The sequence below is a fragment of the Sminthopsis crassicaudata genome, chromosome 3 (genome assembly GCF_048593235.1).
Source record: "Sminthopsis crassicaudata isolate SCR6 chromosome 3, ASM4859323v1, whole genome shotgun sequence".
NCBI lineage: Eukaryota > Metazoa > Chordata > Mammalia > Dasyuromorphia > Dasyuridae > Sminthopsis > Sminthopsis crassicaudata.
The window spans coordinates 180,220,613-180,240,749 of record NC_133619.1 but is presented as its reverse complement, the minus strand read 5'-3'; the positions used below and the strand labels follow the sequence as shown (position 1 = coordinate 180,240,749).

Genomic DNA, 20,137 nt, shown 5'->3' with positions numbered 1-20,137 from the left:
CTATTTTCCAGTTCTATACATTTTCCCAGTAAATATTTGACGTTGTTCTCCAGCTTCTCATTTTTTTTTTGTTTTGTTTGACTGATTTTTGGGTTCTCAATGAATCATTCATTTCTATTTGTTCCATCCTGACTTTTAAGGAGTTATTTTCTTCATTCACAGGTTTTACTTCTTTTTGTAAATGCCCAATTTCATTTTTAAATGAATTATTTTGCTCTATTGAATTTTTTTCCATTTCCCTAATTTTTTTTTGAGAATTTTCTTTTTCCAATTCAGAAATCCTTTTTTCTTGGGACTTTATTATCTTTTCTAATTCAGAAATCCTATTTTCTTGAGACTTTTTTATCTTCTCCAATTCAGAAATCCTACTTTCCTGTTATTTTTTTTACCTTTTCTAATTCACAAATTTTGTTTCCCTGCATCTCCTGTGAATTCTTTATTTTTTCCACTCCAATTTCAGGATGTTGTTATTCTCTATCATAGCTTCCCTTTCCTTTCCCGATTTTTCTTCAAACTCGCTTAACATTTTAATAGTCTCTTCTAGGAGAGAGTTATGTGATGGGGGTCAGGAATCATTCCCCTTTAGGTTGTTATCTGCTGACTCTCTGCTGTTAATTTCCTCGGGGTTGGATACCCGCTCTTTCTCTGTGTAGAAGGAATCTCTGGTTTTTCTGGGCTTTTTGCTCATACTTGAAAAATCTTTTGGGGTCTGTCCCTGGGTTAGGAAATTATTTATTTATTTCTTTGCCAGGTTCCTTCCAGACCAGATGGATGCAGCGGCTCCTGAGCCTGAGCTAAGAGAGAGCTCTGGGAGAGAGTTCCCCACCCCCTCCCTGGAAGTGCCTCAGAGGTGACTAGCACTGCTGATGCCTTGAGGGCGCTGTGTTTTAGTGGCTTCCCTGAGGTTTGAGATTGAACAGTAAAGGCGACAAAAAGCCTGGCCTATGCATCCTTGTAGGGCGTGGATGTCAGTAGCAGGTGACCTGAAAAGCCCCTGCTCTGAAACTGGAAGTGTCTGCCAGAAACCGCGGTCCCTAGTTCAAAGGTTCCGCTTCTCTGGGACTTCTGTTCCACAGCCTCCAGCCAGCTGAGCCAGGCACTATGAGTTACCGCCCAGCCCCCTCTTCAATCTCTTAACTTCCCCGAGGTAAAAGCCTGGATTGCCTGTATCAGCCACAGCCCTGGTGCCGAGATCTGCTGAGTCACCCCCGGGATCTGCGATGGCCTCTCTACTTCCTCCCCTGGGAGCTGGCCTTTCCTGCTGAAACTCCAGATTCTCTTCAGCTGGTAAGTCGTGCTTCCAGTCCTTGTGGATTCTATCAGTCCAACGCTATTTCTGAGGCTGATTAAATCTAGTTGGTTGTGAGGGAAGAAAGGAGCTTACACAGTGGTGTGTATCTTCTCTGCCATCTTGGCTCCGCCCCCAAATGTGCTCAGTACTGTTAAATTTTCTAGGGCCATGACCAATTTATTGCCTTTCTAGCAGTGGACAACTTAACCATTACAACACCAGAAAGGGTTTCAGTGAGATGGTACAGTGGATGGAAGGCAGAGGCTTCAAGGCAGGAAGACTTAGAGTTCTAATTTTCTAATTCTATTCTAATAATAATCTAGGAAGAAAATCTCTGCATAAGCAAGATAATTACATACATATGTTTACATACATTGGATTAAGCATATATTTTCACATATTTAACATGTAATAACCAGTCATCTAAGAAAGGAGGTGGAAGGAAGGAGGGGGAAAGTTGGAACAGGAGGTTTCACAAGCGTCAGTGTTAAAAACTTACCAATTCATATGTTTTCTAAATAAAAAGGGTTCCTAAAAAAATTTAAAAGAAAACCTCCGCATACAGCCCTAGCAAAATCCTCATCTGACGAGCAGTTGCCTTGCTTACCTTCTCCATGGAGACCTCATTGTGTGATGCCCATTGTGACATGCTCTAGCTCATTGTGACATGCCTGAGAACACCCAAGATTTTCTGACTTAAAGATGATGATCTCGCCACAACAACCCAGTTGGATCCTGAAAGCAAAGGGAGTAGGATGTGTGTATAGAAGAATGGATGAATGGACAAATAGACTATTAGACTAGATACATAGATAACTGGTGATGGATGGATGGGATAGATAGTATAGACAAATAGATTGAATAGATACACTTGATGCATAGTTAAAAAGATAATGATGGATAGATAAGTGAAAAGATAGATTTATAGTAGAAAAGTTTATAGGTAGAAAAGAGATTTATAGGAAGAAAAGCGATTCATAGGCAGAAAAGAGATTTATAGGAAGAAAAGCAATATATAAGTAGAAAAGAGATTTATAGTAATTAAAGCGATTTATAAGTAGAAAACAGATTATTAGATAAAAAAAGTGATTTTTAGGTAGAAAAGAGATTTATAGGTAGAAAAGGGGTTTATAGGCAGAAGAGAATAAATAGCTGCATTAAATATACATAGATAATGACTGAGTCAATGGAGGGTTAGGTAAATCAGTAAATAAATTACTGGAAAAAGAGATCCTTTCTGGCCCTCATCAGCATCATACCAATTTCTCCTGTCAAAGATTAAGACTGCTTTCAGGTCAGTATTAAACTATTATATTTTATTCGTCAATATTATAGAAGCTAAAATGGTTGCTTTCTATCTGGCTTGGGAAATATTCGACTTCTCTTTCCTCCCCTCTTCCCCCACCTGCAAAAATTCCAGTTTGCGGATGGTTATTCCAGTAGACCAAATGGACACATATCTTTCACTTATGCTGTAACATTTTACCTTTTCAGGCATCCTATAAGCCACTGCTGAAGCAGCTCAGATACTGAACCATTTGTGACCAGATTCTGGCTCTATTGAACGCATGTTCGGGCCACGGGATCTACTTAAAATAACATTTAGCATGATCATGAAGGTAAAGCAGCTAAATAGAGATAATGTATCTGCAGCTTCCCTCCTGCAGTCAGTGTTAATAAGGGGTTCAAGGTAGGGCCAGGTTGCTGACTAACCCTATGTGTACTAGAAGTACAAATAATATGGGAAATAGAGAGCCTACCTTTAAAAACAAACAAACAATCAAAAGCAGATTCTTTGAGTTCAGAAACTATTTTCTTTTTCATCATCCTACTCCTGGTTCCCAGAAAAAAAGATGACTTGCTCATATTAGAGCTTTCATAAATGCTTGTTGAATTCAATTACATAGAGATGAAGACCTTTTCTAAAATTATTGGCAGCTGGCTGGTACAGTGCATAACACTGTTGGACCACACTTGAATCAGCACCTGATTTCAAACACCAGCTGTAGGACTCTGGGCAAGTAACTTAATCTGTGTTTGCCTCAATATCTTCATCTGTAAAATGGGAATGGTACAATCATTTTTTCTCCACAGAGAATAAGCCTTTGAGAAATATTTGTAGAGTCACAGCATTGTGGATTTTGAGCTGGCAGGAATATTTCAGGGTTTCTGCTTCCATATTTTACAGAGAAAGTTACTGAGACTCAGGCTGGTTTAGTATATTTAGTATATTGTTACAGCGCATACAGGTTGTAAAAGGCAGACACAAGATTCAAACATATATGTGTGTGTATATTTCCATACTTCAATCTTTTAACCTATAGCTAAATATATTAACTCTTTAAAAAAAAATTGGTGGGATGGGGTATGGAAAAGACATTGTAATAAAGTAACATTAAACAAGTGGAATTTTGCTCTGCTGATTATTTCTTACCTGCATGACTTTTTATTATCACTTAAACTCCCTGAGCCTCAGTTTCCTCACATGTTAAATGAGAGAGTTGAGCTCCATGACCTTTAGGAGACTACATTTCTAGTTCTAAAATTCTGATTCCACAGCTGAAAATCTACAAACATTATGTCCAAAGGCAGATCTTTATTTGATCATTAATGAGTCATATATTAACCTGACATGTTTGTATGAGGGCTGTCCCCATCCTTGTTGTGGTGAATATTACAGGTGAGCCGACCTCATCCCGGTGACCATCCACTCCACATCCTCTGTGTGGTTGGTGGGGTAACGATATCGGAAGCCAAAATGGTGAAAGATCTTGTTTCTTCCCTGAAGCCTGGAAAAGAGCTACTGAACCCTAACTAACAGGACATGCATTTCCCTGGCTCAAGGATGGGAAAGTCTGGCTGTTCCCACAAGGGTGGGTCTGAGCCTTAGGGGTAGCATCAGAGAAAACATGGTCTATATTACTTTGGAGATGGTGAAGCACTGTGTAAATGTCAGATACTATTCTTACTACTACTATTATTACTCGTACTCCTACACTTATTATTATTACTACTTCTACTATTACTCCTCTTCCTACTCCTATTAGTATCACTCATAAGATTACTACTATTACTCTTCCACCAACTACTACAATTACTCCCCACTCTTATTACTGTTACTATTCATACTACTCCCATTCCTTCTAGTTCTCTTCCTCCTGCTACTACTACTATCATTGCTCTTATTCCTATTAATACTCCTTCTACTACCACTACTACTATTATTTGTAATACTACCTTTACTATTACTATTTCTACTACTACTAGTGTAACTCCTATTCCTAGTATTATTACCATTGCTATTACTACTTATTCTGCTACTATTATTCCTACTTCTAATACTTTTACTACTCATACTACTACTACTTCTTCTACTCCTCCTCCTCCTCCTACCACTATTCCTTTCTCCCTACTATTACTATTATTATTACTACTACTACTACTACTACTACTACTACTACTACTACTACTACTATTACTACTACTACTACTCCTACTACTACTACTATTGCTACTCTTACTTCTATTACTATTAGTACTCATCCTATGAGTACTGTTAAATTTTCTAGTGCAATGACCAATTTATTGCCCATCTAGGAACAGACAACTTTTACCATTACAACACCAGAAAGGGTTTCAGTGACATGGTACAGTGGATAGAAGGGCAGTGGCTTCAAGGCAGGAAGACTTAGAGTTCTAAATTTTCTTCCAACACTTACTATCTGTTTTGACCTTAAAACAAGTCATTCTACATCTGCCCTCAGTTTTCCCAATAGTAAAACTGTGTTTACAAGAATCACTATTTCCTAAATTGTTTTGAGGGTCAAATCAGATAATGGTTATAAAATACTACAGTGCCTGACACATAGTACAAATGTTAGCAAGTTATTATTATTTTTTATTAATTTTTAATTATAACATTTTTTGAATGTACATATGCATAGGTAATTTTTTTAACAACATTATCCTTTGTACTCCTTTCTGTTCTGAATTATTCCCCTACTTCCCTCTTTGCGCTCCAATAGAGGGCAGGCATTCCCATATATATTAAATATCTGATAGTAAATGCTTGGTACAATATATGTGTGCAGAACCGAATTTTATTGTTGTTGTTGTTGCAAAGGAAGAATTGTATTCAGAAGGTAAAAATAATCTGTGAAGGAAAAGAAAAAACAAACAAATAAAAAAAATGCTCACAGTTTACATATCCCAGTGTTCAGGTTCTGGGTGTAGCTGATTATGTCTATCATTGCTCAATTGGAATTGGATTAGCTCTTCTCCATATTGAAGATATACACTTCCATTAGAATACATCCTCATACAGTATCATTGTTGAAGTGTATAAAGATCTCCTAGTTCTGCTCGTTTGACTCTGCATCAGTTGATGTAAGTCTCTCCAAGCCTCTCTGTATTCCTCCTGTTGGTCATTTCTTAGAGAACAATAATATTCCATAACATTCTTATACCATAATTTACCCAACCATTCTCCAATTGATGGACATCCATTCATTTTCCAGTTTCTAGCCACTACAAAAAGTGCTTCCACAAACATTTTGGCACATACAGGTCCTTTTCCCTTCTTTAGTATTTCCTTGGGATATAAGCCCAGTAGTAGCACTGCTGGGTCAACGGATTTGCAGATTTTGAAAACTTTTGGGACATAATTCCAGATTGCTCTCCAGAATGGTTGGATTCTTTCACAACTTCACCTACAATGCATCATTTTCCGAATTTTCTCACAACCGCTCCAACATTCACCATTATTTGTTCCTGTCATCTCAACAAATGTCACTACTGTATAGTGCTATCTCAGACTTGTGATTTGAAACTTGTGAGTGAAAATAGTTTTGATTTCATCATCTGAAAATTGTCTGTTCATATGCTTTGACCACTTTTCAATTTTGGAATGGATTGATTTCTTATAAATTAGCGTCAATTCTCTTTATATTTTGGAGATGAGGCCTTTATCAGAACCTTTAACTGTAAAAATGTTTTCCCAATTTCTCACTTCCCTTCTAATCTTGTTGGCATTAGTTTTTCTTTTTTTTTTTTAATGCAGGAACTTTGTAATTTGATGTTATCAAAATTTTCTATTTAGAGATCAATAATGATCTCTAGTTCTTTTTTGGACACAAATTCCTTCCTCCTCCACAAGTCTGAGAGGTAGAGTATCCTATCTTCCTCTAATTTATTTATGTTCTCATTTCTGCCTAAATCATGGACCCATTTTGATCTTATCTTAGTATGTGGTGTTAAATGTGGGTCCATGCCTAGTTTTTGCCCTACTAATTTCCAGTTTTTCCAGCACTTTTCGTCAAATAATGAATTCTTATGAAAAAAGTTGGGATCTTTGGGTTTGTCAAACACTAGATTGCTATTTTGATTCACTATCTTGCCCTGTGAAAGTATCCTACTCCACTGAACAACTAGTCTATTTCTTAAGCAATACCAAATGGTTTTGGTGACAGTTGCTTTATAATATAGTTCTAGATCAGGTACAGCTAGACAGCTAGACCACCTTTATTTTTTTTTTTCATTCCTTCCCTTGAAATTTTCAAACTTTTGTTGTTCCATATGAATTCTGTTGTTATTTTTTTCTAGGTCTTTAAAAAAGTTCCTTGGGAGTCAGATTGGTATAGCACTAAATAAATAGATGAGTTTAGGGCGTATTGTCATCTTCATTATATTCTCTCGGCCTATCCAAAAGCACTGAATATCTTTCTAATTAAATCTGACTTCCTTTTTGTGGCAAGTGTTTCCTAATTTTGCTCATATAATTCCTGACTTTCCTTTGTTAGATATATTCCCAAATATTTTATACTATCGACATTTATTTTGAATGGAGTTTCTCTTTGTATCTCTTGCTGTTGGATTGTGTTGGTAATGTATAAAAATGCTGAGGATTTCTGTGGATTTATTTTGTATCCTGCAATTTTGCTAAAGTTCTAAATTATTTCTAAAAGCTTTTTAGCAGAGTCTTTGGGGTTCTCTAAGTATATGTTTATATAAGTGTATATATATATATATATATATATATATATATATATATATATATAGGTATATATATATATATATACCTATATATACATATATATACGTATATATATATATATACACACATATATATATATATATATATATATATATATATATACGTATATATATATATATATATACACACATATATATATATATATGTCTTCTTCAAAGAGTGATTGTTTGATTTCCTCGTTTCCTACTCTTAATTCCTTGAATCTCTTTCTCGGGTCTTTTTGCCGAGGCTAGCGTTTCTAGTACTATTTTGAATAGTAATGGTGATAGTGGGAAACCTTGTTTCACTCCTTATCTTACAGGGAAAGGTTCCAAAAGATATTTACTGATGGTTATAAATATATGTTCCTTATGATTTTAAGGAATAGTCCATTTATTCCTATACTCTCAAGCGTTTTTTGTAGGAATGGATGTTGGGTTTTATCAAATGCTTTTTCTGCATCTATTGAGATGATCATGTTTTTTATTTATTTGATTATTAATGTGAACAATTATACTAATAGTTTTCCTAATATTAAACCAACCCTGCATTCCTGGTATAAATCCTCCTTGATCATAGTGTAATATCCTGGGAAGATTTCCTGAAGCCTTTTTACTAATATCTTATTTCAATTTTAACATCAATATTCATTAAGGAAATTGGTCTATGGTTTTCTTTCTCAGTTTTCAATCTACCTGGTTTTAGGTGTCTGTACCATGTCTGGATCATAAAAGGAATTTGGTAGGACTCCTTCAATCCCTTTTTTTTAATAGTTTATATATCATTAGACTTAGTTTTTCTTTAAATGTTTGGTAGAATTCACATGTCAATCCATCTTTTCCTAGGGATTTTTCTTAGGGAGTTGGTTAATAGCTTGTTCTCTTACTTTTTATGAAATGGGACTATTTAGACTACTTACTTCTTCCTCTCTTAATCTGGGCAAGCTATATTTTTGAAGGTATTCTTCCATTTCTTTTAAGTTATCGAATTAATTGGCATAAAGTTGAGCAAAGTAGCTCCTAACTCTTGTTCTAATTTCCTCTTCATTAGTGGTGAGTTCTCCCTTTTCATTTTCAAGGCTAAATATTTGCTTTTTTGTCTTTCCTTTTTTTAAATCAGATTTACTAAGGGTTTGCCTATTTTATTGTTTTTTTCATAGAACCAACTCTTACTTTTAACTAATAATTTTTTTTAACTTTCAATTTTATTAATCTCACCTTTTATTTTTAGTGTTTCAAGTTTCGTGTTTGTCTCGGGGTTTTTAATTTGTTCTTTTTCTAGCAATTTTACTTGTAAGCCCAATTCATTGACCCTCTCTTTCTCTATTTTCTGCAAGTAGGCCTCTAGAGATATAAAACTTCCCCTTATTACTGCTTTGGCTGTATCCCACACATTTTGGTATGATGTCTCATGATTGTCATTTTCTTGGGTGAAGTTATTAATTATGTCTTTGATTTGCTGTTTTACCTAGGCATTCTTTAGTATAAGATTATTTAGTTTCCAATTATTTTTTGGTCTATTTTCTCCTGGCTTTTTATTAAATGTAATTTTTATTGCATTGCGGTCTGAAAAGGATGAATTTACTATTTCTCTCTTAATGCATTTGATTTTGAGGTTTTTCTGTCCTAGGATGTGATTGATTTTTGTATAGGTTCCATGAACTGCTGAGAAGAAAATGTACTCCTTTCTGTCTCCTTTTAGCTTTCGGTGAAGATCTATCATATCAAACTTTTCTAGTATTCTATTTGCCTGTTTGACTTCTTATTTATTTTGTGGCTTGATTTACTTAATTCTGAGAGTGCAAGGTTGAGAACTCCAACTATTATAGTTTTGCTGTCTATTTCTTTTTGCAACTCTCTTAATTTCCCTTTTAAGAATTTAGATGCTGTCCCACTTGGTATGTGTATAGGTTTAATATTGATACACCTTCATTATCTATGCTACCCTATAGCTGGATATAATGCCCTTTCTTATCTCTGTTAATTAGGTCAATTTTTGTTTTTGCTCCATCTGAGATGAGCATGTGTACCCCTCCATTTTTGGCTTCACCTGAAGCATAGTAGATTCTGCTCCACCCTTTTACTTTTATTTTGAATGTATCACGTGTTTTTAGGTGTGTTTTCTGCAAATAATATATAGTAGGATTCTGGCATTTAATCCAGTTTGCTAATTGCTTCCTCATTATGAGGAAATTTACACCATTCACATTTATGGTTAGAATGACTAATTCTCCATTGCTTGCCATCTTGTTGACCTCTGCTTATGCTTTTCTCCTTTCCTTCCCTCTTTCCTCCATTCATGGGAGGTTGGGAACATCATCAGTCACCTGTCTTCCCACTAATCAGACCCTTTACAGAAAAGATTATAGAGAACAAAAAGGAAAGGAAAAAGAGGGGGAAAAGGGAGAAAAGAGAAAGTCATATCTTTATCAGTCAACAGCAGATTTTCATCAACAATTTCCTTGGTTACAATTCTAGGATACCAGGCCATCAGTTTCCTTGAGAGTAGTGGGATGGAGTCCCTATGCCTATGATGAGAGAAAGCCTGCAGGTCAATTTAATGAGAAGACTATTGGACTGAGAGGTCCATGACCTGAATCTAAGTCATCATTTCATTTTTTCTATTTTCCTTATTTAGAAAATGTAGTTGGATAAGGAGGAAGAAAGGGCTGCTTCTCTGTAGAGAAGTGAGAAAGGGAGGAATTCTCAGCCTCACGGGGAACAGACCCAAGCCCATCTTGGCTTGGACAGCCTAAAGAGCCTCTTGCTTTGTGTCCTATGTAACAGAAGGTCTCAATTCCATGGAATGGGAAGGTTTCAAGAGTTAGAAATACTTAACCCCAATCATACTGCTCCTAAACAACATGATGCTCATAAAGCTTCCATTAAATTTCAATCTCCCTTTCCCTTCCTAATAAGATACCTTCATATATACTTTAGGGCCAGCATTTTCAAAGCCTAAAGCTGATTTGTTTTGACTATTTGGGTGAATTATTTGGCCATTGTGTGTGCATGTAAGTGTGTGTGTGTGTGTGTGTGTGTGTGTGTGTGTAATCATGTGGGAGTAATCATGTGTGAGTACATATCTGTATATTGCATATAGAAATTCATACTATACCACAGTCTCTGAGGGCCTTGTTGATAGTGAGATTATATAAACTACAAATGGAGAAGTGTTTTCCTTGAGTTGGAACTTTATATTATTCATAGAAGGATTTGTCCTCCTTTTGTTGTATTTAAGATTTTTTTTCTGCCTCAAAAAGAGCAAGGATTACACCATATTGATTTTAAAAAGGCATTTTCTCTTTGGAAAGTAAATAAGATAACCAACTATTGTAGAGACCATGCTTTCCTCTGGAATCTATCTTACATAAAACCCAAGGTTTATGGCCTAAATAATCAATGTTACTTTCATAATATATTTTTACTTTGAAAGACTAATTTTTTTAAGGGTAAGGCCTATATTTAAACCAGAATGAGTAGATGTTGCCAAGTATGCTTAGATTGCACGTCTAGTTAGATTTTTTCTTCTCTGACCCAAATTAGAATTCTTCCACTTTTTTTTATAAGTTTTATTGTCATTTACATTTTTATATCACAGCTTCTAATAATAATAATAATAATAAAGTAATGAAATTACATTTATTTAATGTTTGAAAGTTTGCAGAAATATTTCATCTGATGCAGTAATACAAGGTGGGAACTTTTGTCTCCATTTTATAGATGAGGAAACTAAGGATGGCAGCTTTGTTCGCTTTGTTCACTGTCACTTGTGGTTCACCCTTTTTTTTCTAAAGAGGACTAACAACATTCAGCCTCAAGGTCACAATAATTGACATTTATATGGCACTTTTGTTGTTTAGTTGTGACGACATTTGGGGTTTTCTTGACAAAGATACTGGCTACCACTGCCCTCTGACCCTAGATTTAGAGCTGTCCAACTCCATTTTACACAGCCAATGCAGAAGATCTGGTATTTGAATCCACAGCCCCCAGGTCCAAAGCCAGACCTTCCCAGTGTACCAGACTTCCTCCATTCTATGTAGACAAGCCTAAAGCAAAGATCATCTTTCACCCAATGCTTGCTTGGTTCTGGAAGGCCCCTTGTGCCAGGAATGGGGACCCAAATCAGAGGAAGGTTTGAGTTAGGAGGTGGAGCACCCAGAGCCTCAGGACCCCACACTTGAAAATGGAGCAGTTATTCATCTTTGGAGCGAGAGAGTGGTATTAGAAGGAGGGAGCAATTCTAACTGAAAGCAAAATAACTTTCTGTTCAAATTCTCCCCAGTAGAGTTGCTGTCCACAGTAGTAGAGAACAAAAACCAAGTGTACAGGTTCTGAGGGAAGGTTGAAGAGTGATGAGCACAGATTCTGAGGATCCAAGTTGGGAGGGAGGATGAGGAGTGATGAGCACAGATTCTGAGGGTCCAAGTTGGGAGGGATGATGAGGAGTGATGAGCACACATTCTGAGATGGAGCATAAGGTAGCCACCATCTTGCTGCCCCAAGCCATGAACCTCAGAAAATCTTAAATTAGATTGCATTCCGTTCTTGAAACTTGGAAATGGTGTTTGTCTGCCCTGAAACCTGAGTCAATTAAAAGGAGATAACCCTTGCCCTTCCCTTGCCCTTTGTGTTTCTTTCACCATGGCTGAGGCAGGAGAGGACTTTCCCTCCCTAATTATATGTGGTGTTTCCACACCCCCTCCTCTTCTTAGGTATTGTGATTTCCAGGGGACTCCTGAGCCCACTTAACATTACAGAGCTGTTATTTGCAATGGATCTACTTCATCCTGACATTGGCAACTGAGCCAGATCCATCTGCTAAGAAACTAAGACTAAGCCATCTGCAAAGAGCCTCTCTATTGACACCAGTAGAGATATGTTTCTGATCACTAAAGCAGACTATCCTATCTGGGTTTGGGAATAATAGAGGGAGGCAGATTTGTTCTTCTTTGAGATTGTGAAACAACTGTAACCAGGACCTTTGCCATCAGAGGCTTGGGACCATCTGAAAGCCTGGGAGCAAAGAGCTACTGGGGGTTAACAAGCAGCAGGGCTGTTGTGTTCTAACCAGAGAAGTCCCAGAGAAGCTAGGAACTGTCCCTGCTGAAGTCTTTTGGATACTCCTGGAGGAGCAGAGCAGCCATTCCACACCTGGAGGGCAATTCAGAATGACAAGGGACTGGCTTAGAGATTTGCATCCAGGTGCTTCTCCTCAGCTCCAGGGGAAGGCTGAGCCAGAAAATAATTGGTGTCCCCACAGGCTTGTGCTAGAGCCCCCCATTCCCTCTTTGAAGTTTCTTCTGCCTGACTTATGCTCATTATAATATATATGACTGAAATGTAAAACTTCTGTTTCTGAAAATCTAACCTTTCCTCAGAAGCTTGGAACCTAAATCCCCTGGATGAAGAAGGGGGATAGGAAGAGTGCTAGAAAAGCAAATGGGTGCTCTGGAGCCGGCAAGATTGGAGATGGGAAAACCCCGTCTGATTTGATTCCATAGATAGTGTCAAACCTCAGGTTAGCCACAAAAGATGTTTGCACTGATTGATAAAGCTGGAACAATACCTCTTGTTAATTGATGTATAGGCCCTGGCAAAGAAATGAAACCAAACTAACTCCCAAGCAGGATGCAGCCTTAATTGGATGAAGGGCCCCAGAAGGCCCTGGACAAGCCAGTCAAGCCAGCTTCCAGAGCTAGTCCTTAGCTTGGGCTTGGGAATCCTCCTAGGGGGTGGAAGAGGACGACGACTGGATTGCTCTCTGACAGCACCTTCTCATCCTCCATCTTGGGCTTTCCACTTCTGGGCTTGGGCTTGGAGGGTCTCATCTACAGAAAATCACCTTCTTGAGGGAAAGAACTGTTGGAGTTTTTCCATGGTAGCTCTGGCATTTTTCCACTTCAAATCACTTCCAATTTACCAATATTTCTTAAGGAAACAAGCATTTATTAAACTCCTATGTACCAAGCACTCTGCTAATCACTTTACACATATTCTCTCCTTCACAACACTGGGAGGTAGGTGCTATTATCCACACACTCAGTTAAAGAAACTGAGGCAACAGGTCAGCAAAATAGAGCCTAGATTGAAACAGATCTTGTCTTGTACAGACAACCCTGGCCTAATTAACAAGGGGATTCTACATCTGCAGCATTCAATGGGGTGTTTTCCAAATTCTAAATGATGAAAGGTACCTGATGAAGCTGTCTGGATTGTTAACCATGGCCCTAGCTCCCTCTGCTTTTCAGCCAAACCCTAGACTCCATCCCAAGAGCAATATGTGGGCTTAGGTCCCTTTCCCGCTGGCTGCTTCTACTCATGTCCCCAGTTTCTAGTCCCTGTGACTTTTGTGACCATATCATTCATCTGGTAGCCCACCTCATCCATCTTCCTTAGACTACTCAATGAGCAAAGCACAACTAAAGGAGGAGCAAACATATATTACATACTTACTAGGTGTCATATATTACACTAGACCCTGGAGAAATAAAGATAAAAACAAAATGGTCTTGCCCTCAACGTTTATATTCTATTGCGGAGAATGATGTCTACAAAAAGAACTAGGAAGAAAATCTATGCATAACCAAGATAATTGGATAAATATTTTACATACATTGGATTAAGCATATATTTACACATATTTAACATGTAATTACCTGTCATCTAGGGGCAGAGGTGGAAGGAAGAGGGGAAAAGTTGGAAGAGAAGGTTTTGCAAGGGTCAGTGTTAAAAACTTACCCCTTCACATGTTTTGTAAATAAAAAGCTTTCCTAAAACAATTTTTTAAAAGAAAAAACTCCACATACAGGCTGAGCACTATCCTCATCTGATGAGCATTTGCTTTGCTTACCTTCTCCATGGAGACCTCATTGTGTCATGCCCATTGTGACACGCCTGAGAACACTCCAGGTTTTCTGACTTAAAGGTGATGTTCTCTCCCCAATAACCCAGTTGGATCCTGACAGCAAAGGGCAAAGGAAGTGTGAATAGAAGGATGGATGAGTGGACAAATAGACTAATAGAATAGATACATAGATAACTGGTGATAGATAGATGGGATAGAAAGGATAAAGAATTAAATGGAATGGATACACTTGATGCATAGTTAAATAGATAATGATGGGTAGATAAGTGAAAAGATAGATTTATAGTAGAAAAGTTTATAGGTAGAAAAGATATTTATATGAAGAAAAGCGATTTATAGTTAGAAAAGAGGTTTATATGAAAAAAAGCGATACATAAGTAGAAAAGAGATAAATAAGTTAAAAAAAGTGATTTAGAAGAAGAAAAGAGATTTATATGTAGAAAAGAGATTTATAGGTAGAAGAGAATGAATAGCTGCATGAAATTATACAAAGATAATGAATGAGTCAATGGAGGGTTAGGTAAATCAGTAAATAAATTACTGGATAGAGAGATCCATTCAGGCCCCCATCAGCATGATACCAAGGGCTGCTGTCAAAGATTGAGACTGCCTTCACGTCAGTATTAAACTATTATATTTTAGTGTTCAAGATGATAGAAGCTAAAATGGTTGCTTTCTATCTGGCTTGAGAAATTGTTGACTTCTTTTTCCTCCCCTCTTCCCCTACCTCCCAAAAAAAATTTAATTTGTGGATTGTTATTCCAGTAGATCAATTGGACACATATCTTTCACTTATGCTGTAACATTTTACCTTTTCAGGCATCCTATAAGCCACTGCTGAAGCAGAGGAGATACTGAACCAGTTTTGACCAGATGTTGGCGATATTCAACGCATCTTCGGGCCTTGGGATCTACTTAAAACGGGATTTAACATGTTCATGAAGGTAAAGTATCTACATAGAGATAATCTACCTGCAGCTTCCCTCCTGCAGTCAGTGTTAATAGGAGACCAAGGTAGGACCAGGTTGCTGACTAGCCCTATATATACTAGAAGTAAAAATAATCTGGGAAATAGAGAGCCTACACTTAAAAACAAACAAACAAACAAAACCAAATTATCTTAGTTCGGAAACTATTTTCTTTTTCCTCATCCTATGCCTGGTTCCCAGAAAAAAGATGGCTTGCTCATATTAGAGGTTTCACAAATGCTTGTTGATTTCAATTACATATAGATGAAGACTTTTTCTAAAATTATTGGCAGCTGGCTGGTTAAGTGGATAACACTGTTGGACCTCCCTTGAATCAGCAAGTGATTTCAAACACCAGCTGTAGGACTCTGGGCAAGTCACTTAATCTGTGTTTGCCTCAATTTCCTCGTCTGTAAAATGGGAATGATAAAATCATGTTTGCTCCACAGAGAATAAGCCTCTGAGAACTATTTGTTTTCAAGTAGAGTCACAGCATCATGGATTTTGAGCTGGCAGTAATATTTCAGGGTTTCTACTTCCATATTTTACAGAGAAAGTCACTGAGACTCAAGGAGGTTTAGTAGAGTTAATATATTGTTCAAGTGCATACAAGTTGTAAATGGTAGAGACAAGATTCAAACAGATCCTGTTAATACTATCATGTTACCTCTAAGTGTTCATTATATATGTGTGTATGTTTGTGCATATATGTGTGTGCATATTTCCATACTCCAATCTTCTAACCTATAGCTAAATATATTAACTCTTAAAAAAAAAAAAAGAAGTGGTGGGATGGGATAGGGAAAAGACATTGTAATAAAGTAACATTAAACAAGTGGTATTATGCTCTGCTGTTTATTCCTTACCTTCATGACTTTTTATTATCACTTTAAACTCCCTGAGCCTCAGTTTCCTCATATGTTAAATGAGAGACTTGAGCTCCATGACAACTAGGAAACTACATTTCCATTTCTAAAATTGTGATTCCACAGCTGAAAATACAGGAACATTTCCTCCTAATGTAAGATCTGTATTTGATCATTAATGAATCATATATTTTCTCTTGGATATTATACAGTTCATTTGTAGCAACATTAACCTGGCATTCTTGTCTGAGGGCTGACCCCGTCCTTGTTGTGGTGACTATTACAGGTGAGCCACCGTCCTCCCGGTGACAATCCACTCCAGATCCTCGTTGTGGTTGGTGGGGTGACAATATCAGAAGCCAAAATGTTGAAAGATCTCGTTTCTTCCCTGAAGCCTGGAACACAGGTAACAAACCTGAAATAACAGGACATGCGTCTCCCTGGCCCAAGGATGGGAGCCAAAGATGGCTGTTCCCACAAGACTTGTTCTGACCCTTAGGGGTAGTATCAGAGGAGATGATCTATAGAACTTGAGAGATTGTGAAGCACTGTGTAAATGTCAGATACTACTCTTACTACTACTATTATTACTCATACTCTTACCCCTATTATTATTAATAATACTTCTACTATTAATCCTCTTCCTACTCCTATTAGTATTACTCCTACAATTACTACTATTACTCTTTCCCCAACTACTACAATTACTCCCACACTTATTACTGTTATTATTCCTTCTAGATCTCTTCCTCCTGCTACTAGTACTATCATTGCTCCTATTCCTATTAATACTCCTTTTACTACCACTACTATTATTTCTACTACCACTTTTACTATTATTATTACTACTACAACTCCTATTCCTACTACTCCTACTACTAGTGTAACTCCCATTCCTATTATTATTACTATTGCTATTACTACTTCTTCTACTACTATTATTCCTACTGCTATCATTATTAGTACTACTACCATTACTATTACTTTTATCATTATTACTCTTCCTACTACTTTTATCACTATTATTATTCCTCCTCCTATTACTGTTACTACTCAGACTACTCCTACTTCTTCTACTCCTCCACTTCCTACTACTACCACTACTCCTTTCTCACTACTATTACTATAATTACTAATATTACTACTACTACTACTACTACTACTACTACTACTACTACTACTATTACTACTACTACTATTGCTACTCTTACTTCTATTAGTATTATTACTCCTGCTATGAGTACTGTTAAGTTTTCCTAGTGCCATGACCAATTTCTTGCCCTTCTAGGAGCAGACAACTTAACCATTACAACACCAGAAAAGGTGAAAGTGAGATGGTACAGCTGATAGAGGGCAAGGGCTTCAAGGCAGGAAGACTTAGAGTCTAATTTACCTTCCAAAACTTACTATATGTTTGAAATAAAATAAGTCATTTTACATCTGCCCTCAGTTTTCTGAATAGTGAAACATTGTTTACAATAATCCCTATTGCCTAAGTAGTTGTGAGAGTCAAATGATATCATAATTTTAAAATAGTACAAATGCCAGCAAGTTATTATTATTTTTATTGATTTTTAATTATAGCATTTTTTTGACAGTACATATGCATAGGTAATTTTTCTTTACAACATTATCCCTTCTACTCCTTTCTGTTCTGAATTATTCCCCTACTTCCCTCCATGCCCTCCAATAGAGGGCAGGCATTCCCATACATTTTAAATATCTTATAGTATATTCTTGGTACCATATATATGTGCAGAACCAAATTTTATTGTTGTTGTTATTGCAAAGGAAGAATTGTATTCAGAAGGTAAAAATAATCTGTGAAGAAAAATAAAAAACAAACAAACAAAAATGCTTACAGTTTACATATCCCAGTGTTCAGGTTCTGGGTGTAGCTGATTCTGTCCATCATTGCTGAATTGGAATTGGATTAGCTCTTCTCCATATTGAAGATACACATTTCCATTAGAATACATCCTCATACATTATCATTGTTGAAGATCTCCTAGTTCTGCTCGTTTGACTCTGCATCAGTTGATGTAAGTCTCTCTGCAAGCCTCTCTGTTTTCCTCCTGTTGGTCATTTCTTAGAGAACAATAATATTCCATAACATTCTTATACCATAATTTACCCAACCATTCTCCAATTGATGGACATCCGTTCATTTTACAGTTTCTAGCCACTACAAAAAGTGCTGCCACAAACATTTGGCACATATAGGTCCTTTTCCCTTCTTTAGTATTTCCTTGGGATGTAAGCCCAGTAGTAGCACTGCTGGGTCAACGGATTTGCAGATTTTGATAACTTTTGGGGCATAATTCCAGATTGCTCTCCAGAATGGTTGGATTCCTTTCACAACTCCACCAACAATGCATCATTTTCCCAATTTTCTCACAGCCCCTCCAACATTCATCATTAATTTTTCCTGTCATCTTAACGAATGTGACAGGTGTGTAGTGGTATCTCACACTTGTGATTTGGAACTTGTGAGTAGAAATAGTTTTAATTTCATCATCTGAAAATTGTCTGTTCATATCCTTTGACCACTTTTCAATTTGAGAATGGCTTGATTACTTATAAATTAGTGTCAATTCTCTGTATATCTTGGAGATGCGGCCTTTATCAGAACCTTTAACTGTAAAAAATGTTTTTCCAATTTGTTACTTCCCTTCTAATCTTGTTTGCATTAGTTTCCCCCCATTGGGGAAACTTTTTAATTTGATGTAATCTAAATTTTCTATTTTGTGATCAATAATGATCTCTTGCTTTCCTTTGGTCACATAATCCTTCCTCCTCCACAAGTCTGAGAGGTAAACTATCCTATGTTCCTCTAATTTATTTATGATCTCGTTCTGTATGCCTAAATCATGGACCCATTTTGATCTTATCTTAGTATATGGTGTTAAGTGTGGGCCCCATGCCTAGTTTCTGCCTTACTAATTTCCAGTTTTTCCAGCAGTTTTTGTCAAATAATGAATTCTGATGCCAAAAGTTTGGATCTTTGGGTTTGTCAAACACTAGATTGCTATTTTTATTCACTATCTTGCCTGTGAAAGTATCCTACTCCACTGAACAACTAGTCTATTTATTAAGCAATACCACATGGTTTTGATGACTGTTGCTTTAAAACATAGTTCTAGATCAGGTACAGCTAGACAGCTAGACCACCTTCATTTTTTTTTTCATTCCTTCCATTGAAATTCTCGAACTTTTGTTGTTCCATATGAATTCTGTTGTTATTTTTTCTAGGTCTTTAAAAAAAGTTCCTTGGGAGTCAGATTGGTATAGCACTAAATAAATAGATTAGTTTAGGGAGTATTTTCATCATGATTATATTCGCTCGGCCTATCCAAAAGCACTGAATGTCTTTCTAATTATTTGAATCTGACTTCCTTTTTGTGGCAAGTGTTTCGTAACTTTGCTCATATAATTCCTAACTTTCCTTTGTTAGATATATTCCCAAATTTTTTATACTATCAACAGTTATTTTGAATGGAATTTCTCTTGGTATCTCTTGCTGTTGGATTGTGTTGGTAATGTATAAAAATGCTGAGGATTTATGTGGATCTATTTTATATCCTGCAACTTTGCTAAAGTTCTGAATTTATTCTAATAGCTTTTTAGCAGAGTCTTTGGGGTTCTCTAAGTATACCATTATATCACCTGCAAAGAGTGATAGTTTGATTTCCTCATTTCCTACTCTAATTCCTTGAATCTCTTTCTCAGCACTTTTTGCCAAGGCTAACATTTCTAGTACTATGTTGAATAATAATGGTGATAGTGGGAAACCTTGTTTCACTCCTTATCTTACACGGAAAGGTTCCATAAGATATTTACTGACTGTTTTAAATATATGTTCCTTATGATTTTAAGGAATAGTCCATTTATTCCTATACTCTCAAGTGTTTTTTGTAGGAATGGATGTTGGATTTTATCAAATGCTTTTTCTGCATCTCTTGAGATGATCATATGGTTTTTATTAATTTGGTTATTAATATGGATAATTATACTAATAGTTTTCCTAATATTAAACCAACCCAGCATTCCTGGTATAAATCCTGCTTGATCATAATGTATTATCCTGGGGGTGTTTATCTGAAGTCTTTTT

At 36.6% G+C, this 20,137-nt stretch overlaps 1 long non-coding RNA gene across 1 annotated transcript in view; it reads left to right on the top strand.

Moving 5' to 3' along the window:
- Nucleotides 1-20,137, top strand: part of LOC141560893 (uncharacterized) — a 104,990-nt gene that overhangs the window by 68,739 nt on the left and 16,114 nt on the right. The gene's annotated exons all lie outside the window — the stretch shown is intronic.